This window comes from Lissotriton vulgaris, chromosome 8 (assembly GCF_964263255.1).
Source record: "Lissotriton vulgaris chromosome 8, aLisVul1.2, whole genome shotgun sequence".
In the NCBI taxonomy this organism is placed as follows: Eukaryota; Metazoa; Chordata; class Amphibia; order Caudata; family Salamandridae; genus Lissotriton; species Lissotriton vulgaris.
The window spans coordinates 1,126,999,022-1,127,024,418 of NC_141696.1; the positions used below are offsets into that span (position 1 = coordinate 1,126,999,022).

General features: G+C 50.5%; 1 protein-coding gene across 1 annotated transcript in view; it reads left to right on the forward strand.

Annotated features, from left to right (window-relative positions):
- Nucleotides 1-25,397, forward strand: part of CAB39L (calcium binding protein 39 like) — a 902,920-nt gene that overhangs the window by 66,306 nt on the left and 811,217 nt on the right. Inside the window, exon 2 of the mRNA XM_086934975.1 lies at nucleotides 21,245-21,277. The gene's annotated coding sequence lies outside the window, so the exon portion shown is untranslated. The remainder of the gene's footprint in view (nucleotides 1-21,244; nucleotides 21,278-25,397) is intronic.

The following is a 25,397-nucleotide window of genomic DNA, read 5'->3' on the forward strand; positions in this document are numbered from 1 at the left end:
GCTCCGGCGACGATCCCTGGGACCTGCCTGGGTCCAGCCCCGGCTGGGCATGCGGCCTGAGTCGAACTGCTTCGTCGGTCCAACGGAACACCTCCTCGGGTGAATCAAAGAAATGTGTCCGGTATCGGTACACTACTCGCAGGCGGGCCGGATACAGAAGGGAGTATTGGAGCTTCAGGCCCCGCAACTTGGCTTTAGCGGCCACAACGGAGTGTCTCTGCTGCTGCACCAGCTTCGTGTAATCAGGAAAGATCATGATGGTATGATTGTCATAGGTGAGCGAGCCTTTGTTCCTCGCCTCCCGCAGGATGACATCGCGGTCGTGGTAGTTCAGCAGCCGGGCGATAACAGGCCGGGGACGCTCACCCTCCGGCGGCCGCTGGGTTAGGGCCCTGTGCGCCCTCTCGATCACAAAGCACGCGGACAGTGCCCCTTCGGGGAGCCAGCTCTCCAGCCACTGGGTCAAGAACCTCTCCATGTCGTCCTTCTCGCACCGCTCCGGAAAGCCGATGAAGCGGAGGTTGTTCCGCCGTGCGCGCCCTTCGGCATCTTCCACCCGGGCCGCTAGTGTCTTCTGAATACTCTCCACCTCCGCCATCCTCTTCTTCAGGGCACTAATGTCTGTGCCGGTCACTGTAATCCGGGATTCGGTCTCGGTGATCCGCTCCACCGCGTTGCGGAGGTCTTGGCGCAGCAGTGTAACGTCCGCTCCAACCGCCCCAATTTTAGCATCAAGCATGTCCCGGGACTGGGTGATGGCCGCAAGGATCGTTGCATTGTCCGGCCCAGGTCCGCCGCTGCCACCGGCCGCCCCAGAGCCACCGCTCGGCCCGGTGAATTTATCAATAGGGCCATGCTTAGGCGGGCCGCCTCCACCAGCCCTGGTCATGGCCGATCTCGGGCTCGTCCGGACCGCACACCGGGTGGGGCGGACACCACCCACGACGGGTCACAGTAACCTCTCGGGAGCTGCTACGAGCGCTGGAGGCCCCAGGCCCCGGAATGGAACGTCGGGGCAGGAGTCCCCAAAGAGAAAAAGGGCGGGCCGGCACAGGCCCGAAGTCGCGAAACTCGAGGTCCCGGCTTCACAAGGGCGGGACAGGCCTCCACCGCACCTCGTCGCCTACGAGTGTCAGCCCGAGGCGTAGAAATGATCAGCTCCTCTGTGATCCGATGGCAGATGCAGCTGCAGAGCAGGGCCGAAGGCTGCGCAGTGGACGCCACCACCACCCGCGCGCCCACAACCGCCACTGGGTGTCTCGAAACTCGAGGTCCCCGGTCTCCAGCCGGTCACCAGGCCGCACGCCGCCGTCACCACTTCAGGGTCTTAGGAGAAATAAAAGCGCAGAATCAAGACACCGGAGCAGGCAGGGGACTCCCCTGAATCGATGCCAGTCACTGGGTACCAGCTGCGGGCTCGGGGGCCAGGATAAATGAACGGATTAAGTCCGGGCCGGCGGGAGCTCTACAAAGCTGCGACCGCCATCTTCGCCCGCCAAGCCACGCCCCTTCGGTGTGGTGTCATTTTTGAGTGGAAGTACGCTGTGCTACTGTATTGAGTGTGACGCAAGTGCAACAATTTGCCTTAGAGTTAGGCCTTACCAATCTGTGCTAAGCTACCCTAGATGGACCGGAGACCCCGGGTCCAACAGGGTGTATCCGTCAATATGTCTGGTTGCAATTCCCAATATCTAGTCTTCTGTTCCACTATCATTCCACCCCAGTCCAGCAGCAGCGGAGAGTGATCTGATAAATACCTACCAAAGTATCCTACTTTATGCTCTCTGCCTGTATGTGTAGTGCCATGTGCTCTGTCCTGCCTATATATGTGTTGTGGGTTGTTGAATAACTTGAATATTCCTTTTGTGTCGGGTATCGTTCCCTCCATATGTCCTTGCAGTCTAAGTTTTGCATTACGACCTTGAGTGTGCGTACCATGCCTGGTTTGGTCATAGCACGCATGGGTGATCTATCCATGCTGGCATCCAGTACACAATTAAAGTCGCCTACCCAGAGCAGTCTTTGTATCATGTTTTCCGTGATCATGTTTTGCAGTCGGGAAAAGAACTCCCTATTGTCCACATTAGGCTTGTATATGTTAAGTATAGTCCTGTCTGTGCCATCTAATACCCCCTGCAGTAATATATATCTGCACTGCGGATCTGCCTCCCTGTAGACCAGTCAAAACGAGGTCCCAGGGGCCACCTATATTGCCACCCCCTGTGCATAGGAGGAAAATGTAGACGAGTATAGTTGTCCTCTCCATTTTTTCTTTAACTTCTGGATTTCCTGGATACAGGCTATGCTCACCCCCATGCATTTCAGGTAGGAGTATATTCTATACCTCTTCACATAAGTGCGCAAGCCCTTGACATTCCAAGAAATTATCTTACATCGTTGTGTCATAGCAGCGCAGTTCTCCCACTATTCTTTCTCCCGCCTGTGTGAGAGTCCTCCCCATGTGTTTCATTTTGCTCCCATAAGTCTTCCATTGCTCCTTCCTCTCAGCCCCTTGGGGTTTTTACCGCACCGCACTGTATAACATATAATCTTTACTAACAGATATACCTCCCACCCTTCCTTCCCCGGACAATCAGATGAAAACAATAACTAGAATTTTGATGATCGCCCACCCCTTTGGGCACCCAGTACCCATAACTCTCCATGTATCTTCCTGTAAAATCACCCTACAACAACTGTTTCCTAGGTTCTCCTTCTTCGTGCAGGGGTAAGTTGTCCAGCTGGCTCTTCCTTCCTCAAGAGGGGGGTCAGAGACTTCACTGGGTCTTACCTCAGCTACCCTACCCACATCCCAAGCATTTTCTCGACAGTAGGTATCCCTTTGATTACCTTCAGCATGTATGGCCACCATCTATTGTCCCATAATTCACCAATATTCCTCTACCCCGACCTGTGGCCACCCTCCCCGATGTCCCACACTGTACAGCCTGTATTTTCTCAGTCCTAAGGTCTTGGTCTAGGTCCAGCTTTCTTCCTCTTGGTTTACCAGTTCCAGCATTGCTGGTGTCAGAGTTCCTATGTTGTCTTCTTGTTCAGTACTGATCTCTTCTTCTCCTGGTCGCACCGCCAGCAGCCATCCATCTGCCTGGACTTCTATCCGAGGAGTCCCCGTGTTCTCTCCGGTCGAAGTTCCCGGGGGATACACTCCACTTTTCAACCCTTTGTGCTCCTCCTTTAAGCTTCCTGTCAGATTTCTGGGTGCCCCTTTCCCTCATTGACAACTTGTCCCAAGCTTCAAGCCATGTCAATACCTCCTCAGGCCTTTCAAAAAAGTGTTTTTTGCCCTGCGCCACCACTCGGAGCTTGGCCAGGAACAGGGAGCAAATATTGTAGTCCCATCGCCCTGAGTTTCTGTTTTGCTTCCACAAAGGACTTTTGTTGTGCTTGCACTTTCCACCTGTAATCCGGAAAAATCGTTATGTTATGATTTTCGAACTCTAGGGCACCAGCTTCTCTTGCAGCTCTAAGGATGCAGTCTCGATCACGGAAATTAAAGGTGCGTGCGATTATGGCCCTCGGTGGCGCCTCGGGAGGGGGCCGCCTCACCAACGCTCTGTGTGCCCTTTCCACTGCAAACATCTGCAACAGTCCCTTAGGCCTCCGGGTGTTACGTATCCAGATTTCCAAGAAGGACTCCGTTGACCATCCTTCTGCTCTTTCCGGTAATCCTAGGAAGCATAGGTTGTTCCGTCGAGATCTGCCTTCAGCATCCTGTGCCCTATTTTCCAGTGTTGTTGTCAAGTATGTAAGTTTCTCGACCTGCTCCTTTACTGTACTGACCTCCCGCGAGACCTCCTCAATCCTGTGCTCATATATCATGACCTTTTCTGATACCTTACGAAGGTCCGCGTGGAGCAAACCCACATCAATAGATACTGTGTCTATTTTTCCTTCCAGGGTTCTGCGTGTGCCCAGTATTGCTGCCATAATTTCTGTCCTCGAGGGCTCATGGACCCTACCTGGCTCTTGGGTCTGCCGTGCGATTCTCTGCTGCGGTGCCCGCGGTTGCGCGTATTGCTTTATGGTGTTATTCTGCTGTCCCTTGTTTGTTTTGTCCTTTCCCGTCATGTGTTCTTGGGGGTTGGTGCTCCCTTGCCCACCTAGTTGGGTCTTACTGGCGCCGCAGACGAACCTCCTCTGCCTCTCCTGACTGTGTCTTTAATCTCTCCCAACTAAGTCGTTCAGCAGTCTTTTCAGTACCTCGGTGGTCTACGCTTTCCTCCAATGCCTGCTATAGGCGTCCATCCCGTAGAGTCCTCTACTGCGTGTATAGTCCTAGGCTTTCAGTTTCTGTGCGTCCCAGCTGTCTCCTGTGTACTGTCCCATGCCCCTCATGTGCCCAGGGGTGTGCCCCAAGCAAACAGACTGTCCCCAGTGTCAGCACCGCCAGCTTTTGTTTCCCACTTTCTAGCTGTCTTCCATTTTGTTTTCCCTTTCTAGGTATTCCAATGAACTGTCCCTGGCGCCGTCACCGTTGCTTACCCTCTGTGCAGCCCCTAGAAGGGCTTAGTATGGTCTCGGGGGGTACGGTTCTCTCTGTAGTTCTGGAGGCACTCCCATGTATTGAAACCACATGATGAAAGAATAGTAACAGCCATAACTGGGGCTTAATTTGCCCCTCACTCCACTGGGCCCTTGTGGCACTGCACCTTCAGCACCGATGATAGCCACAGGCCTGTCTCCTCTGTCCACTCAACTGGGCCATGACTTCTAGACCTGAGCTCCACAGCAGGCTGTCTACCCCTTTGTGTTAAAAGGGGATAATAGACTCTCATCTTGCCCCTTTTGTGTGAGCCCTGTACCCTGTACAGCAAGGGTTACTTGGGAAGTAATGCTAGCAAAGAAAATGCCTCCATTTCCCTCTGCGGTAATACAACTAAAATAAATGGGGTGATGTGGCTACTCACACTGCTGGTCTCAGTGCCACTGCACCTGCTGAACTAATGGTAATAATGAGCAAGCCCCTAAATCCCATTTTCCTTTTTTATGTCATCTGTCTGAGGAAGCTGTCTCTGTCAATTTGTAGATTGAAAAATTACCTCTCACATAGTGCCTCATCCTCTCGGCTAACTTTTTGACCTGTATCAACGGTGTCCATGGATTTCACTCCATTACTCTTTCTCCTGGGTCATTAGTTTGAGATTCCAGGCGTTTGGACAATCAGGGCTCTGCATCTGAATGCTACCCTCTGGCCTTCTCCCTGCTTCTGTACTCTCACTTGAAAGGATATCTGCATAAAACCAGAGGTCGAAGTGGGTGGGATGGAGGAGGGAGGGCTGACGTGCCCCTGCTTTTTTAATTTTGCAATCACATTTCTCATATTTTTTGTTTTAAAGCAACCATACCTGGACGGTTAGTGTAGGCCTTGCAGTGCCTCTGGTTGAAAATAAAGAGGATGTTGTGTCTCCTGTGCTGTGCAGCTGAGAGGGACAGAGTTCTAAAGAAAAATACCTTCTCGCCAGAGTGCCTGCTACCTGAAAGACATGTATATGTGCTCAATTTGTTAATCACCAAATGCAAAGGCTGCTTGGGAGCCTGTATAAACTTAATTGATGGAGTCAGTTGAAGCTTCATAGTGACAAATATATATTCTTTTTGAGAGGTAATGTTAATGGGCTTATCAACTGAGCTAATTCAATGCATCGTTTAAATGCACACTTATTTGCACTATTTACAGTGGGATTACTTACTGCTAAAATATATACTTTGAAAGCCTTTTTTTTATCTTAAAACCTAAGGGCCCAGTTTATATATTGGCAGGCAGCCTGTTTCTTTGCCACAGCGATGGAGTAACTTACTCCATCGCCCTTGACGGAGGTGCACCCGAAAATTAACAAGCATTTTCAATGCAATGGTTTCGCCTTTGGAAAAGTTTGAGCTATTGGCATTGTTAATGACAACATTTTTATTTATGTGTTGGTTTTGAAAACAGATAAATAAATGGCATTGTCACTTACATTGTTATTAGCTTAACTCTGCAGTCTCTAGAACTCCATAGCACTCCCTAGTTACTCTACACTCCCTAGCACTGTGCACTCCCTAGCTTCCCTAGTCCCTCCGCACCTCTTAGCATTGTGCACTCCCTAGCTTCCCTAGTCCCTCCACACCTCTTAGCATTGTGCAGTCCCTAGCACTCTCTAGTCATTTCCTAGCACTCCTTAGTCACTCCCTAGTCACTCTGCACTCCCTAGTCACTCTGCACTCCCTAGTCACTCTGCACTCCCTAGTCACTCTGCACTCCCTAGTCACACATGCACACTTAGAGCCACCCCCCCCCCCCAAAGCCACACACTCCTCCCAGAGCTACACACACCTCCCCCCAGAGCTACACACACCTCCCCCCAGAGCCACACACACCTCCCCCCAGAGCCACACACACACCACCCCAGAGCCACACACACACCACCCCAGAGCCACACACACACCACCCCAGAGCCACACACACACCACCCCAGAGCCACACACACCACCCCAGAGCCACACACACATACACACTTTGAGCTACACATATATAGCCAGAGCCACACACATACACACTGATTACAAACACACCCAGAGCCACACCCAGATGCACACACAGAGCTACACATACATACCCAGAGTCACATACATATAGAGTTATACATACACCCAGAGTTACACACACATACAGAGCCACACACATACAGAGCCACACACACATACACACCTAGAGCCACATACACACACCCAGAGCCACACAAAGACATACACACACAGAGCCACACACACACACATCCTGAGCCACACACACTCTTTTCCACACACACAGAGCTCCACACACACACACCTAGAAACACACATACACCTAGAGCTACACGCCGCATGCAAGCTGTCAAGGCTCGTCCTAAAAATCAGAGTGGAGAAAATAAGAGTGGCAAAGTGTTTCGTTTCTAATAGATAGATTACTGTTGTGTGGCAAAGTTCGTAAACAAACTGGGGAATTTTCATCTGGGATTTCTATACAGTAGGGTCCGCAAAACAATGTCACTGAAGCCAAGCATGCATGCTTAGATAGCTGCAGTACCTTTTTTAGTACTGTAAAATGATCAAACATCCTGGCCATTAACAATTAAGAGTGGAACTACGGATAGATAGATTTTTTTTTTTAAACAACGAGATAGAAACAATTACTTTCATGTAAACCTAAGGAGGCATGCAAGACTTCTCCCCAGTGACCTACGGTTATACTAACGCCCTGTATATAGAGTCTAAGAAAGGCTAAGAAATCAGAGAAGCTGTCTGAAGAAGAGAACATTTTTTAAAGAAGCAATAACGCTAAGGATAGAAACATGGGTAAAGCAAAAACCTGATAAATGTTGACTCCATGGCAGGCATGTGGTATTGAAAATCGGTAGGGCAAAGTGTAAAATAATTTGACATGGCAAACATTATCTGCCCTAAATTTATCATACGTAATAAAATGTAACTCATTAAATAGCTGAAGGAAAAGCTAGACCAGTGTAAAAAAATATTTAGATAACAGAAAGCAAGGTTCCAAGTAAACAATCAGTAAATGGGTGAACCTATGTGGCACAAATTATAAATAAAATTGTTTCAGGAGCATCATTGCATATCTCCTTGGCATCCCTTTTATGTACAACTCCCTTAAACATGCATCTACTCCATACATTTAATCACCTTATTATCTACTTAGACTCCTTTGAAATCTCAACCCTCGTGTCTGATTATCGAAGGCAAAGGTTAAATGGAGGGCAAGGGAATCTACTTTCACTTGCTAGATAGACCTACATCTCATTTGACAAATAGCAGTAGCAAAACGTGGACATTATATTTTGTAGACTCTTGGGGGAGTTAATATCATTGAGGTCATACCAGAGAAAGATCTCCTTGTTCAGCACAAATATTTTGGCATTATTGTACCCTCCCTCAAAGGTACTCATCTGCTCCTTGTGCCAGCTCCAATTCTCTTGATCTAACCACGAATGTTTGACAACCCAACTACCTTCACAAAGTAATCACAGCACCAGATAGGTCCTTCTCTTAAACTACTGCCTAAGCATCCCTGACATACTTACTGTTATTTCCTTCAGCTTCGTTCTCTGTTCTCATCGGAGAAGTTTTAAGGCTTCATTTTTCTTTAGTCCCTTTCGCAGACTTTTTCATAAGTCCATTGACTACCAAAGGATTCTCCACAGGACGGCCTTACTTATATATCCCTCTGTTCTTGCAACCGCTGTAAAATCTTTTCCACTCTGAGCCGAGCGGCTCCCTAGGAGGGTAGGCAGGCTTGTAGGGTAAGGTACTGCGGGAGCAAGGTATACTAAGGGGAACCCCAAGAGTTGAGGCAGCCGCAACGGGGGAGGGGCGCCATTGGTGGTGAACCGAGGTAGGGTGGAGGCAAGGAAAGGTGGGTGCAACCCCGGCAGTGTAGGTGGAATCGAGACCACAGCAAAGAAGGGTGGTGAAACCATGTGGGTGGAACCAAGGCAGGGGCAGAGGGAGGGTGATTGTAATCAAGGCAGAGGTGGTGGAACAGAGGACGGGTGGGTGGAACTGAGATGGGCTGGGGGCACCCCGGAGGCGTGAGGCAATGAAGACGAGGCGGGACTCGGGAGGAGACGGGCAGTATCAGAGGGTCAGAAGGGAAGACTTGTGGTTACAAGGAGGGCGAGGCAGGATGAATTAAACTAGACATGCGGAGGCCTTCATGCCAGGCTGCCCTCTGCTGACTGCACTTCGGGGCTTGGGACCGGTCACAGCGGAGATGCCAGGGGGGAGGGCGCCGCGCTGTAACCAGGAGGCGGTGTCAGCAGAGCGGGCCTCACCACCACGCCTGGGGCGCCGGGCTATGCGCACGCGCAGCTCACATTTTACATTTTAGTTTAGCCTCAGCACCCATGAAAGTTACCAGCCTAACTCCGTGAACATACAAATCACAGTGAGCGCTCTGCCTCTTTAAGTGAGCACTCTGTGCAGCGCTCAGTGACCACTCTATTGCTCTCAGTGAAATGAACATGCGTGCATGGTCGGTAGTGCGTTCACCCCTATTCCCAATCCCTAAGTCCTCAAACTCCCCCCCCCCCCCCCCCTGGGGGCAGCGGCACGTGGCACTGGTTCTTACCGGAGATGTACTGCCGCCTGCCCTAGTCCAGGTGAGTGGAAATCACGTCCCCCATGGCGATCCCTGAGCCGGCAGCAGAGACCAGAGAGCGGCCCGGATCCGAGGCGCGGGTTCAAGTCCTCCGGCGGGCGGATCTGCGGGGGTAGAGGCGGTGTCACCCTCCTGCGGGCAGAGGGAGAGGACCCTCCGGCTGAGCTGTGGGCAGGAGCCTCGGGAGCGCAGACCCTCTGAAGACACAAGCGCCGCCCTGAGATGAGACTGGTTGAGAGCCTATGGGGCATTGCGGGAGGGGGGGGGCGGGAAAGGAACGGACAGCGGGAGGGAAGGGCGGGAAAGGAAGGACAGCGGGAGGGGGGGCGGGCTCACGGACAGCGGGAGGGGGGACGGGAAACACGAGTAAAATATGCCGCTTACCTGACAGCCGATGTCAGGCAGACGTCCCTCGTTGCGTGCCTTCCAGGAGAAATGAACAAAACAAACCTCCCCCCACCAAAAAAAAAGCACCGCCCACAGCCGCATGACGTGGGCCAAAAGCGAAAAATTCTCGGGAACGCCCCCGAATCTGGTCCGGCCTTGACGGACAGATCCGGCTCTCAATGGCTAGCCTCCATTTATGGAGCTAGCCAATGGGAGCCAGGGGACGTTCCTGAAGCACATATGGTAAACAAAAGATTTCACCTGCGCCGAAAAGCTGCGCACAAGTGCGCAGCCTTCGGCCAGGCGAAACCTAAAAAGTATCCACAGGCCCGACATTTCTAGTATTGACCGGAACCACAGTATGACAGTTTCTGCCAATGCATTGTAAGTTTGATGAACTGCTCTGACAGCATGACGGAGCCATACGGCAATGTACAGTTTTTTTTTTATTTTCAAAAAGAAAAACCAAAAGCGGGATTTCCTTTCCCAAAATATAAAAACAATGCCCATGTCTCCAGGTTTCCTACCATGGAGAGGGGGCATTGAGCACTTTATTAGTTTAACTTCATTTATTTTTCATTCACGGTGTGTGCTTTATTTTATAAGAAGTTACTTGTAAGTGAAAGAACAACAAATAGTTACAGAACTTTTTTTGTTCTTAAAGTTCTGTCTTGAACCCTGCCACTACACTCTTTGACCTCAGCCACCACAACACCCAGGATCACAGTTTCCTTGCTTGTTTACGCACGTTAACTGCTGTAAAATAAGACAGCCTGGAAATATGTCAAATAAACACGCTTGTGCTTCTAGGCCATCTTCATTCAGTACTTGAATGAAGAGGCATTTGTGCCCCTGGCAATAGACCCAGGGGTACGGGCACCACAGTTTGAAAACCTTTGCTTAAATTGAATACATTTAGAAGTTGTTTAGGGAATTACAAATATAGACTAATGCCTTTTGGACTATGTTATATCCCGGCGGTTTTCCAAAGGTTTATGAATGTCATATTCTCTGACGATCTTCACACGATGATAATTTACCTAAATGATTTTCTAATCTTCTCAAAATATCTTAAAGACCATGTAGATCATGTCAATTAAGTATTGTTTCATTCTAGGCAACATAAACTATTAGCTTAACATAATAAATGTCTATTTGAAAGCTAATTTGTAAATTACCTGGGCTATTATTTTTCTGCTGAAGTAATTTTTAGGTATATCTTGCAGCATCTCTCTGTATAACATGATGCATCTCCTGGCGAATTACCCTATGTTTGTGTTGGTGGAAAGCTCAGCACTAGTGCATAAAAGGTATTCGATGCTGAAAGAAGTCAGAAAATTAAAGTAAACCATTTGAAACCTTACAACGACAGTTAGGCTATTTTGTTGTAGTAGAGGATGCAATTTGCCTCAACCCACTGTATGGAAGCAACACATTTTTTTTGTGGGCTACAAGCTAAATGTACCAAATAGTGGTTGCAAAATACTGGTCTTAGTTTGCAGCCACTATTTATGTGACCAATATAGAATTTTACGAAACAGTCTACATGTCTACACAGGCTTGTAAAATTCTGCTTCAGAGTGGGTAGTAATCTGACCTAGCTCATGAAATATTTATGAGGTAAATTGCAACTCACTCTGATTGGTGGCAATCACAGAGATAGTGTCCTGCTATGTACAGCAGACCACCAGGTCTGTGATCCTCTTTAAAAAAAATATATATTTTTTTTTTTAATGGAGTCCATGTGTCTTAAGCAAAATGGTGCAGTATTTACAAAAATAAATATGTACTTTAAAAAAAAACTATTGTTTGAGAATAGGCAGTGGTCCCTTTTCAGTGTTTTGCTACCAGATTACATTTGCAAAATATTGATATATCATATTTAGATGGGACACCCACAACACAAATCTTTCCAAATAACGAACCAGTATGGGGTCCCAACCCCATCAGAGGAGTCTGTAAAAATGTATCCAATTCTAAAATGTGATTGGTACATTATGTATGTGTATTTCTATGAGGCAATGTCTTGGAAATGAATTAACGAAAATACTTATAAATATTGGCACTTTAGGAAAAACTTGTTAAAGTGATTTTGACCATAGAAAAAAGCTTTGTACATGTGGCCCAAAATCTTTTTCTAATCTGTTTTCAAAACACTATATGCGGCAGACTATTTCTTGGTCCCTGTGGAATGCCACATCCTTGCAAAAGAGGTATCTGTTTGTTTGAACATTTTACTTTTTTCAGAGACTGCACTGGTTTGTTGGTTGATCATCTTTGTGTCCTAGTGGAAATTCTAGTTGACTGGTCAGAAATGATTCCTGCCAGATCCACTTGCTGGCATATGCTTATTGGGATGTTTACTCATTTGTCATGGACAAAATCTCTAGTTTATTCCAGTTGCATCTGAGAACTGGCTACTAGGGATTAGTGGTGTAAATTTATATTTTCACTTAAACAGTGGATTTTCTTTTTTTTCCCCACTGCACACATGCAGTCCAATGTTTTAAAAAACACGAAACGCCTCAACTGGATCAAGTAGAATGCATTTGCAGTTGGTCAACTGGAATTTCAATTAGGGTAGCTTGATCTCTGTGTTCTAGGAAGCCTGATTATTCTAGGTTGTAATGCAGTGGCGCAATAAATTCATCTATTTGTTTTGTCATTATTTTATCGAAAGAGCTGAAACCTGTATGTACGGAGGGGCGAGCAGATTGTGTTGTAAACCATTTTAGGACACTATTGTAAATTTCCCGATTCATGCCCTTATATAGGTATAAAACACTATGTCCTTATATAGGCATAAGAATCATAACCATAATTATGGTTTAAATCTTTTATTGAAGTTTCAAAACAGGAAAAACATACAGACCACATTTCCCCCTCGGATGGAACAAAGTCAAGCTCTTCTTGTGGCACCCAGTCAGAGATATGTGGCAGTGAGAGTTACAACAAGTCCAGACATGTAGGGTCTCTGCAAAGGGGAAAAAAGTCCAACTCCCCCTCCTTGTCCACAAAGCAAAAGAAAAGGGAAAGGGCAATCACCACGCCACTAAGGGAGAGTAGCAACCAAACCTCAGCCCCGTGTCTTGCGCCTGCTCACTGGGGCCCTCGGCTCTTTGATCGGAGTGTCAGCTAGGCGCAATAAGCGCTAGTAGCGAGGGCAGCTCAGTTCCCTAAACTTCCCCGTGAGCAGAGTCAAAAATGGTCGCCAAAGTTCCGCAAACTCCTCTCCTCTCCCTGCCCTTGCCAAGGACAACTTCTCCATCCCCAGAACCATCCATAGCCGGTGCAGCCAGCCATTATGTGGGGGAGGTTATTTGGTCCTCCAGTGTGCCAGGATGTTCTGCACGGCTGCCCCTAGCGCAATCGCTATAAGCCTCCCTCTCCTAGATTTCAAGGGGTACATCAGGACATTGGGGAGTCCTAACAGAATGTAAGCGGGGAATCTAGGGAGCCGAGTATCCAGATGGGAATCTGTCATCTAAGATCGAACTCCAGTAGGGTTGCAAGCGGTCGCAGCTCCAAAGTAAATGCTCCAAGGTGCCAAGCCCCCCGCACCCCCTCCAGCAGCGGTCACTAATGCGGGGATCCCATTGATGTAAGCGTTCAGGTGTATGGTACCAATAGGTGGCCACTTTGGTCAGGGTTTCGGTGAGGCCCATGTGGTAGGCCGAGTGTCTGGCCCTGTGGTAGATGCCATCCCATTCTTTGTGCGTGAGTGATCTCCCCAGGTCCCGTTCCCACCTGTTCCTCCCTGCATTATGTGTGTAAATGTTTGTGAGGAGGAGCTGCTGGTACAAGTCGGAAATCAGCTTCTTATCAGAGGTTCGGGTAACCAGCCACTTTTCGTATGGGGTGAGGGGGCGTTGCGAGCCCAGTCTGAATTCTGGCTGCAAAGCCTAATGTCGGACCTGTAGATATGGTAGGCGGTCAGATTCCGGTATACCATAGTCCTCCTTCACCTGCTGAAAGGAGAGGATGCCGTTTAAGTTGAACATATGTCCCAGGGCCCTGAAGGGTGAGCGTCTCCAGGCTACAAATGCCCTGGGGTCCAGTCCCGGGGAAAACTCGGGATTATCGAACAGCGGGGTCATCGGAGAGGGAAACGAGGTGAGCTCCTGCCGGGTCGCCACCCAATCCCATACATCCAAGACAGTGCTTGTAATTTGTGATGCGTATAGATTGGGAGGGCGGTGGCATCTGAGGAGAAACGGAACCCCCTGTAAGGACCTGCCCGTCACAGCTTGGTCTTGAAAAAGCCAATTCTTGCCCGATTCCAGCTGGAACCACTCCACCAAGGTGCGGAGTTGTGTCGCTTGATAATATAAAAGGAGGTCAGGCACACCAACCCCACCGAGGGCGGGCGGAAGAATCTCAATGGCATGCTTGAAGCGTGGACGACGACCGTTCCAGATAAAGCGCGCCAAATCAGACTGCGTCCACTTAAGCCAGCCGGTGGGGAATCGCAGAGGGAGAGTCTGGAACATGTAAAGGATTTATGGGAGCAGGGTCATCTTAGTGGCTGCTATCCGCCCCAGCCAGGAGAGCGAGTGATGTTTCCATCTCCGGAGTTCGTCCCTGAGGTGCGAGCGGAGTCTAGCGTAATTCACTTCCGCAGTGGCCTGGACGGTAGGGGCCAACAGAACTCCTAGATAAGGGATCGTGGTATTTAACCACTGCAAATCAAACTCGCCTTGAACCTCGACGAGTGTCTCCGGCCACAGGGAGATATTCAGGGCTTCTGATTTCTCCACGTTGATCTTAGACCCCGAGGCCAGTGCAAAGGTATGGAGTTCGATAAACAGTGCTCGGAGCGACTGCATCGGCTCCGTAAGGGAGAGAAGGATATCATCCGTGTATAAACTGATCTTATGCACGTCGCCGCCAAAGGGGATGCCCTTGATGAGGGGATGTTGCCTGACTCGTTGCGCCAATGGCTCCATGTACAGGGCAAAAAGGATAGGGGAGAGAGGGCACCCCTGTCTGGTGCCCCTGCCGATCGGGAAGCGCGGGGAGGTATGGCCATTGACACGGACCGTGGCATTGGGCCGACGATAGCAGTTCAGTATGCGGTTGCGGAGAACCTCCCCCACACCGAAGTGTTGTAGCACCAATTCCAGATAGGGCCAATGCACCCTATCGAAGGCCTTTTCGGCATGCAGTCTGGCCTCGTTCGCGACCCAGCCTCGATGAGGTGGAGGACCCGTTTGGTGTTATCGCTGGTCTGTCGTTGGGGAATGAAACCAGCCTGGTCAGGTTCCACCAGCTGCTGCATGTATGGTGCCAATCTATTCGCGAGGATGCCCGTGTAGAGCTTGAGGTCCAGTTTTAAGAGGGATATCGGCCTATAGGAACTACAAAGTGAGGGGTCTCGGCCAGGTTTGGGTATGACCGTTATCGCCGCCTCTAGAAGGTCCTCCGGAATGGCACCGGGTTGGCTGAAGGTATTAAAAAGGTCCCGCAGTAGCGGGGCAACCTGGTGGCAGAACGTTTTATAAAAGGCCGCCGAATAGCCGTTTGGGCCCGGTGATTTCCCCAATTTGAGTCGAAAGATCGCCGAGTCCACCTCCTCCAGGCCAATGGGTCGATCGAGGAACTCCGCTTGCGCCTCGTTCAGGGACGGGAGGGGCGTGCCTCCCAGGTAAGCATGGCCAGCCTGGAGGTCGAGCGAGTCAGCTGCGTATAGAGATTCATAAAAGTCCCCAAAAGCCGAAGCTATGTCTACACAGTCGACGGCTAGGTCTCCCCGACTGGTCCGTATGGCTCTTATGCCCTGCCTTTGGCGTTGCTGTCTTAATTTACTCACCAATAGCTTCCTGCAGCGTTCACCCCCCGTATAGTATGCATGTCGGAGGCGTAGAGCCGCATATTCCGCCACATCTTGGTCTAGGGCCGCAGCATCTTTCTCTCTGTTTACAGAGTTGGCGCCAGGCTTGGGCAGCCCCCGTTCGTTGGTGCTTCTGCTCCAACTCCGCTACCCGTTGGGTTATTTTGGCTCTCTTCTGGGTGCGGTCTCTATTGTTAGCCGTGTCGATAGAGATGAACTCTCCCCGCAAGACTGCTTTGAGCGCAGCCCATTGTGTGGCCTTAGTGGTGTCAGTGTTGGCATTGTGAGTCAGAAATTGGGAGATGGCGGCTTTATTTCGCTCCACTACGGTAGGGCTCTGAAGCAAGGCATCCCGCAGGCGCCAATGTCGAGGTGGGGCAGGCACATCTGAGAAGAGAAAGATGGTCATTACCGGGGAGTGATCCGACAGGGAGGTCGGGAGGATATCTACATCTTTCACTCGGGGCACCAGCTGTGAGGAGCAAAGAAAGTAGTCAAGCCTAGCATAGGATTTATGGGCCGCCGAGTAGTAGGTGTATGCCGTGGAGTGTGGGTGGAAGTGTCTCCATAGGTCGACCAGGCCCAGGTCTGATAGATGTGCGTGACCCGCTGTGGAGAGTGATCCCAGCTGCCCCAAGCGTTAGCAAGAACGATCCGCCGTGTTATGGAATACTAAATTGAGGTCGCCCCCCAGTAACAAGTGTGGTTGAGTGTTCGCTGTGGCTGTCTCTAAGGCCGTGTGCAGGAACTTTTCCTGACCTTCATTTGGTGCGTATATGGCGCCCACTAAAAGTGTCTGCCCAGCAATCAGAAAGCGGTGTATCAGCAACCTGCCCTTGATCTCTGCCTCCCTCTGTAGGACTTGACCCCTAAAGGATCTGGATACTAGGATCGCCACCCCTGCCACCTTCTTAGATGCGGACGAGAAAAACTGCAAGGGGAAGGCCCGGGATTTAAGTCGGTGGTGGTCCTTTGGCAGCAAGTGTGTCTCTTGTAAGAGGCAGATGTCTGCTGTGGAGTGCTCTAGAAGGGAAAGTATCGCCCGACGTTTGATAGGGTTATTTAGACCCCTCACATTAAGGGAGAGGATTTTCAATCAGAGTGGTGCCATAGATGAGTGGTAGGATCTGCTAGTCTCTGAACAAGGCGCGGGAAAGCAAAAGGAAACTCAAAAATAGGTGGACAAGGAGGATCCACCCCTCCCTTCCTCCACCCTCCCCCCTCTATGTTCTCCCACTGACCCCCCACCCCAACTTCCAGCCCCCCCAGTTCAACTACCCCACCTCCCCCAACCCCTCCCAGACCTTGCCCCACTGCCCCCTTCTCCCGTCCCCACCCCGGGACCCCGAAGAACGGACCCCTCTGCCCCCCCACCCATTCCCCAACTCCCCCACTGTTTGAGTCCATAGTCCCAGTCCTGTCAGAACAACACAGGGCTGCGGTAGTGTTACGTGCAGGAGCGCAGTCCCGTGGCGACCTCTGTGGCCACCCCGTCCGACCCCCCGCAGCGAATGCAAACGTGCGAGGAAGTCCCCCCTCTTTGGGCGAACAGAATCACTCAGAAGCTGCTGTTTCTTTGGCCACCTCTAGAATGGCCGTTGCTCTCTCCTGTGAGATAATGTGGGCTTCAGGCACGGCTTTGGGGAACGTCTGCGGCCGACTGTTTGCCAGCCATCTCTGGATTGCCCCCGCTCCGGTCTCGGGGATGGGAGCTCCTCCTCCGCTTCTATGCACAGTAGCTTGCAAGTGTCTTTGAGAGAACGCAGTTGATGCATTCCATTTGAAAATGAGTCTGAACGGGTGTCCCCAGGAGTACGGAACCTCATGTTGCCGTAGGAAGTCCGTGGCTATCTTGAATGTCTTCCGTTTCTGCAAAGTGATCGCGGAAAGGTCCTGGTAAAGGGCGACAGGGTGGCCTCGGAACTGAAGCAGCTGTTTCCGCCGGGCTTCGCGGAGGATTGTTTCCTTGAGTGGGAAGTCATGGAGGAAGGCCAGAATGTCCGGAGGTGGGCCAGAGGAGCATCGGGGGGGCCCCACCCGATGGGCTCTGTCTATCTGGATGGCAAAGCTAGCGTATTCTCCCAGTATGTCCCTGAAAGGTCTTGCAGGTAACCTGTGATGTCCGTCCCCTCTGTCTGAAGAGGGACCCCCCGGACGCGAATGTTGTTTCGACGGGACCGGTTTTCCAAGTCCTCCGCATGGGCCTGTAGGTCGAGGTGCTGGTCCTTGAGCCGCAAGACCTCTTGTTGTAACTGCTCGACCTCCTCACTCCGGGCCCTGTCGACGTCCTCAATGGCAACCACGCGTTTCCCCAGGCCCTCCACGTCTCGCCTAAGCTCCCTGACCTCGCCGGCTACCTCCTGTTTCAGTGATTTGAAGTCGTCCCTGAGGGAGTTGAACAGCGATTCCAAAAAGGATTTGGTGATAGGCACATTGTCTTCCGAGGGGGCCGGGTGTGATTTCGGGACCTCGGGGGAAGGCGGCCCTTTTTCAGTCTTGGCCTGCTTCTTCGCGAGCATCTCCGGGAGCGTGCGGTCCCCTTTCTTATGGAGACCTGCCATGAGGGCCCCCGTGCAGCCCCCGGGTCCGCGCGTGGAACGTTCTAGGCCCTTTGGTGCTTCTATGTGTGCCGGCGTCAGCACCAGCGCGGTCCTCTCTAGTTACGTGGTGTTCCGCTGCGTTGCCCCGGCGTCTCCCACCTGCACAAATGCTCCCAGCCGCTACAGGGGGCGGCCCCGTCTTGCGATGCCTCTCGTCCCGGGGCGCCGCCGAACTCCACCTCACCCCCAAAGCAATCGCTTGGCCGCGGGAGAGATACCCCCTAGGCCGATCTCAGCTGGACCAGACGATCCTTGCTCCACGGGAAGACCACCTCACCCCGTGGGCTCCAACAGAGGCCCGGCCCTCGAGCCCTGGCTATGTTAAGGCCTGTGTGTCACTGTCTGTCCCCCCGGGGCTTCTGCTCAACAGGCCGCACTCCCAAAATGGCGTTCAAGGGCCTATCCTCGGCCCAGCTACTGCGGGCGCCTGCTGGCCACTTCTCTACGGCCACCCAGTCCACTGCCCCCGGGGGTCCTGCCCCGCAGTCCCAGCGGCGGAGTACGCGGGCTCTGGTGCTCTAGTCCCTGGGCCTCTCCCGCTCAGGTCTGCTCCGGGACTTCTGCGCTGCCGCCCTATGCCTGTGAGGCCTTGCCAGGTCCAGCTCTGGGGGCTCGATTGTGCCCCCTGAATTCTCGACCTCCACCTGCCCCCCGCAGCTCTCCTCACCTTTGGGGGCTCCTTATTACGAGAAGGTCTGCTGACGCCTCCACCGCTCCCAGGGACATCCGAGGACCCGCCTGGCAGGTCCCGTGTAGGCCAAGAGCCGGAGCCTCGGCTACTGCTTCTTCCGGCGGGCTCCACCTCTCTCCCCCGCTGAAGCAGCACAGCTGGCCGCGGCTGCCGCCGCATGCCTGATCGCGTCCCCGCCGCCAGATCCGCGGACAGGGCCGGTAGATGGCTCCGGTCTTCGCTGGGTCTCAGGCCGCTACCTGGGATGGGCCCGGCTGTAATCACCGGGCGGACGCAGCCACCATAACTCCCTCCGTTGTCCGGGCATTGTTTCGTCTCGGCTCAGGAAAGCCCTGGGGCAGAAGCAGCGCAGCGTCCGGTCTCACCGGAACGATCGTGAGGGGTCCCACAAGCGTCACCCAGGCTCAAGGTGCTCGGGGGGATATTTCAGCTATGTAAAGAGCGTTAAGGGGGCCTAGGACGGGGGAGCCACTCGAGGAGACGTCTGTTCAGTCCGCCATCTTGGCCACGCCCCCCATAAACATATTTAGACATAGCTCATGCAATCCAAATACGGCAGGGCTACTTCCACTAGTTCTGAAAATCTACAACCAATTCTTGGAAAACTCTGCTTCAGCAGCTAGGTACTTTCCCTTGCTCGAGAACTGACTTGTCCAAGAACTCATGGAGTTTTCAAAGAACCGAGAGTCTTTAATGACGTTATTATGTCCACCTTTACGTCAAACTCGGCAACTTCAAGGTATAAATATGCCCACACTTGCCTTAGTAAGCACACAGTGGTTTGGAGCAGTTCGACTATCTACTTGCCCGACGCATCCTGCTGCATCAAGTGCCGAAGGAAGCCGACCCTCTAGCAGACGCACTGAGAGAGACGCTGTCTTTTTTCCTGCAGAGAAATCCAGCTCCAGTGTTTCCAGGCTACCCTTGCGGGTTGCTGGGAAATCGAGTCCTGAGCCTGACCTTCTTCATTCCAAACTAAGGTACGGAGCTGATTAGACCCTACGAGAAATCTTGGACAGATTCTTGGCAAAAGAATACTACATTTATGCTACACCTCACTTGTGGAGAAGTGTGGCTCAATTGTTAGAGCGGCAGACCCTGATGCAGAGGTCCGGCCCGGGACCAGGGTTTAATTCCAGACGCGGCAAGGTCTTGGGCTCATTGTCTGCGGACTCGATAATTCTCGCCTCGGCGCCTACTCTAATCATGGGGTCCCACGCTGCAACTCTGGTCAATAGCTTGCTTAATCTCCACAACGACCCCTACAACACTGGGATGCCTGGCTTCTCTTTGGGGGTGCCCAGGAGGGGCATCTCACAGGGAGAGCCAGGAAGGGTTCCACTGCGTTATACAGCGCCGGGACGCCCCGGTGATGGGCAGCTGTGCGCTTTACAAGTATACTACATTTAAATTTATTTACCTCTTCCCTCGTACTAAGCTTAGGTTAGGTACTTGGGGGGAGGTGTACTTTAGAAGCACCAGTTGAGTACTTTTAGCCTCTGGTATTTATGTATGTATTTATCTATGGTTTAGGAACCATACAATGCTCTTACAGTATTATTTTATTCTACTCTTTATACTTTATGCATTATATTTTACAACCAGTTTTACGATTGTAGCAGTTCATTTCTTATGACTGAGAAAGAAGACTGTTCAATAAAACCCTTTTATTGAAAACGCCCGTCTCTCTATTTCTCTGCACCTCTGGTGAAACAAAGCATGCACGATTGACTGAGTGAAAATTCTATCTATTGTTTCCACAACTCTAATGATCAGTTTTATCTTGGGTAAACAAAGTTGTCATGTTTATGTGGTTGTCAGAAACTAATCCCTTCTTGTGAATTCGAGAAAGTTTCTAGTGACCTCTAGTTGGCACTCACAATTAAGTCTAATGTATTCTATAGAGACCTAGTAGACCTCAGTCCTAAGTCTAAACTATAGGATATATTATTCCAATGCGCAGAGCCTATTGGGAATATAGGAAGTACACTACAATGGTATCATTGTTGCCAAGCACATTCTTCCTGTTATGTATGTTAACAATTTTATAAATTGCCACTGCTACCTTACAGGGCATCCTGGCGCTGAGAAGCTAGCAGAGATAGTACCAGAGAGGGAGGAAACCGGTAGATCTAGACTACCGTGGGATAATATTGAGGTGTCCTAAACCATATTATGCAGCCAATTAATTTTGTAAATCCGGGTTTTTAAGGCCTTTTTTAATATAAGAAGGCTGTGTGCGAGTGGTAAAGCCACTGGAAGCTTTATCCTAAGCTTCGATGCAGTCAGTGCGAAGGATATGCCACCTGTGCAAACAGGTTTGCAGTGAGGAACCACTAGAAAATTGTCATTTGTGAGCCAGAATATATTTTTGGAACTTTTCCACCAAATAATCAGGCCACTAAGGTAAGTAGCCTTACCGACTAGACAGAGCATTAGAATTGGCTGGTGGCAGTAGAACAATAGAGGATATTGCGTCTTCTTTTCAATGAAAGTTGAAACGTGATGTTTGCAAAATGTATATGGCTGTTAGCTGTAGCAACAACAACTTACTGTCTCTTTTTTGTCTTTTTGGGGCACAGAAAAAACAGAAGAAAGAAATTCCACTGACAAAGGTATTGGCTTCCTATAAATAGATACCTGCTGGGTTTGATTGAGAAGTTGTAATAAATATTTGTATGGAGAAATGGATACGGGAAATTGCAGCATTTACTGCTACCTATAGCAAACCTATTTAGGCACGTCCACTAAACTTCTGTTTTGTAGTCCAAGAGGCAACTGTGGAAATGCTTGCTACAGCTTCTGTTTTGAAAGTAAGGACATGATGCCAATATTCGATATGATGAGTTTGTTCACACAAATTAATCATAGTAGATGAATTGTGTAAATTCAAGAAGGAAACCTCCAAAGTATGACATTTGTATAAGTATATAATATGTATTAGTATGTAAAGTGATAGCACATGGGCATTTAATTACCTGAGAATAGGTTTGGCACTGTGTTATCTTGCTGGTAAAACTGAATTCAGTGATTTTTTTGTTGTTGATTTTTAGTAATTACACGTTTTACTGTTTTATACCTAAGAAAAGACACAAAACCATGATGATTTAGACAGCTACGCATACATGTTTGCGGCCCCATGAGCCCTCTACCAGCACACAGGGTTTTATTCTCAAAGTGGTTGATAATGTAGCAGTGCACACTGCAATTGCAAGCAGCAAAAACACAAGCAAAGCAAAACAAGGAGTGCTTTTCACTGGCAGAGAACGCCCGCTCTGTAGCCTGCCCAAGGGCAAAAGTTCCATCTCTCTGAAATAAAGTTCCACATGGGAGCCCAGCTGTGTTTCCAGTAAGTCCATATGTGTTTGTATTTTTGAGGGAGCCCCCTGGCCTCGTAAGCCAGTTTTTCCATTGCAGCGCAATAGTCCATACCCCTCATCCATTCATGCAGGGGTTATCCTGTTCATCCCTCCCGTACTTACCTAGGTCTCTCTTGGCTACCAAATAGGCTGTGGCAATGACTGAACGCAAGTCCCCCCAAGCGTATCTCCAGCAACATGATTTTGGTGTCTAGTGCTAGACTACGGCAGACCGCCCAATCCTGCTGTTGCCTTCTTACCAGTAGTCCTGCACCACCGAACATTCCCATATGATATGGTAGAGAGAGTTTGGGGAGCAATGGCAGCGGATGCACTCCTGTGCCAGAGCACGACCCATGTGTCAGAGTATCTCCGGGAGGAGTAGATCCTATAAAAATGAATTGAATCAAGCACAAACAGATGGAGATAGATAGTTAATGGGCAGCCATCTTTGCCTCCTTCCACTCATCATCCAGAGGAAGGATCAACAAGGAGGTGTATAGTTTATGCAGTTGTAGTGGGACCCCGTTGGGACCCAGGGTCTTACCCAAGGGCATGGATGGTATTGCTTGTTGAATCTTTTCAGCAGTGAGTGGCTGATCCAGGTTGGCACTCTCCTCTGCGCTAAGTCTACGGATAAGCAGGTGATATATGATGGGACTATCCTACTCCAGGCCAGGAAGCACCAAACTGGAATTGAGAGTGCGAAAATAAACTCAAATTCTCTCACTAGGAGATCCGCCTCTTTCAGTGTGTCGCCCTCTATGGACTGTAACTCCGTCACTAAAAGATATAGTTGTCAGGCTGCTGTCTGACAATACAGCAATTTGCCCGCTTTGTCTCCCATTTCGTACACCCGCCCCTGTGCCAGCACAGTTTGGCTGAGTGTAAAAGCTTTTCCCTCAGAGTCATGTGGGCCTGTGCAAGATATTGCTGCACTGCGGGAGAGGGGGATGCTGTAGCCACTTGCTCGACTCCAGCGATATCGTCCTCAAGCCCGAACACCTCCTCCTCCCTACGTCTGTTACTACCGCTGATTCTCGCAAAGTCAGTGCCTTGTAAAACAGTTTTAAAGGCCTCCAAGAGTGTAGTAGGAGAGGAGTTTGTGCCCTTGTTGACCTCAAAGTATTCCGTAATCGTTTCCCGAATATGTTCCGTGAAGTCTCCATCCAAGAACCACAAGACATTCACTTTCCCCATCCTTCGCTTGCCCCTTCATTCCCCCTCCCGGACCATCAAAAGTACCAGGAAATGGTCCGAAAGATCCCTGGAAAGCACTTGAGTCCATGTGACCCAGCTCACCTCTGAGGAGGGGAGTAGTTTCTCAGGCTGAGGAGGTGTTGTGCGGGGATGAGTAGACTGTAGTGAGTCATTCGGTGCTACCACCTCCTTACGTTTACCAGACCCAGTGCATCAGCCCAGTCTTGCAGGCACATGCTGTAAACCAACCCCAGGCCGTACGTTGTATCCCACCGGGGCCATCACAGCATTAAAGTTGCTGCAGAGCAGCATGAAACCGGGCACAGCCCCTTTTAATTGAGGCACGACCACCTCCAGTATCTCGCCCAGTAGTTTAGGGGGGTAAATAAATACTTCCTATTATCCAGGACTGTCCCTCAAGTTTCCCACTGATTATCATAAATCTCCCAAAGGGGTTTGTCTGAACCTCATGTACTACCATGGGATTCGTCTTCTTTAGCAGGATCTCTACCTCCCTAGAGCCCCTTGTGTAACGTGCATGATAAACTCTAGCATAGATGTGTCCCTCCAGAAGGGAACAATTGTTGCCCAGTAGATGAGACTGCTGGAGCAAGAGTGCCGCCCGGCGATGCCTCTTGGCATATGTCAAGACCGCTCCCTGCTTGATCTTATCATTAAGCTGATTCAAGTTCCAGGTAATTATCGCATGTTCCCCGGATGGGTCTGCGCTGTATCCCTACTTGTCATGGGGACTGGATATCAAAGGCACTCATAGCGGATCTGGAAGAGGTTCCACAGCAAAAGCGCGTCAACTCGAACTAAACAAAAACAACTTGAATGGTACACAATCGGCGGAATTAACACCCCCAACCCACACACCCTACCCTAGACTTCCCCCCTTAAACAATCCTTTGCCCAACAGTAAAAACAATGTCCAGGGGCAAGCCTCCCATGGCATCCAGTCAGTTGCTCAAAAGAAACATTCTATGAGTGTGCCTGAAAAGGAAAACAGGGAAACAGAGGGGTTGGAAAGGGCCCAGGAGTCCCCAGCAGCAATTATGGCGTCTCCTTGACTACTACTTGATTTGCATTTCCATCCATAAAAGTAATTTTTTTCTGTTTCGGGCAATATGGTGGCTTCCTCCGATCGATGTTGTTGCCTATTCTTTCTGGGGCAGTGCTGCAGCTGTCGCCAGGATGAGGAGGGTGGACCCGACCTAGGGGTATCCTGCAACTATGCCACCTGTACTCGGAGAATTGGGCGTTCCTCCATCCAGGCCCATGCACTTTCAGGGGTGTCGAAGAAGATGTTGTGCTCATGATAGATGACTTTGAGGCGGGCCGGGAATTGCAGCATATATTTGACCTACATGGCCATAAGCTTTTCCTTGACTACCTTGAACGTGCAGTGCTGCAGGTATTTTAAGGTGTAGTCAGGTGGAAAGCATGACCCTGGACCTTCACACTACAGTATGCCAGTCGAACGGCCCTCCGGGACAATGGCATCTCTAGCAAAAATGTTCAAGAGTCTTGCTGTCATTGGCCTTGGCGGTTTCCCCGGGGGGGACTGGGCCGCGAGGGATCGGTGCGCCCACTCCACTACTAAGCATGCGGACAAGGCGTCTCGAAGAACCCTGGAATAGAGCCAATCTGCTAGGAAGTCAGAGGGCCAGGGCCCCTCAGTGCCCTCTGGAACCCCCAGAATGCAGATATTATTTCTTCTGGACCGGCCCACTGCATCCTTAGCCAGGGCCTCCAGAAGGTTGACCCTATACTGTAGGGCCGCCACCGCCTTCTGTGAGGCTTGTGTCTCGTCTTACACTGCCGCCAGTCTCCCTTCTGCCTCTCTGACCCTCTCACCTGTGTGGTGGAGGTCTTGGTGCAGGAAGGAGAAGCCCTAGCTTAGTTCCCTTATTTTGCTCTCGAGGGATTACCAGAACTTGTGTATAGCTTGGAGAATGCATCCTGTGGAGTCAGCAGCAGCAGGTTGTTCAGGCCCATGCCGCCCTCCTTCATGTCTGCAGAGCGGGTGAATTTGTCTATTTTTCCCTGGGTTGGGGCATCGCTTTGTCTTTCCCCATCGTAAGATTGGGCTGACCGAGCCCCGGGGTCACCGGCCGCTCACCACCGCCAACCACCCACACTACTGGACCACTGGGGGTCTGGAGGGTGCGGG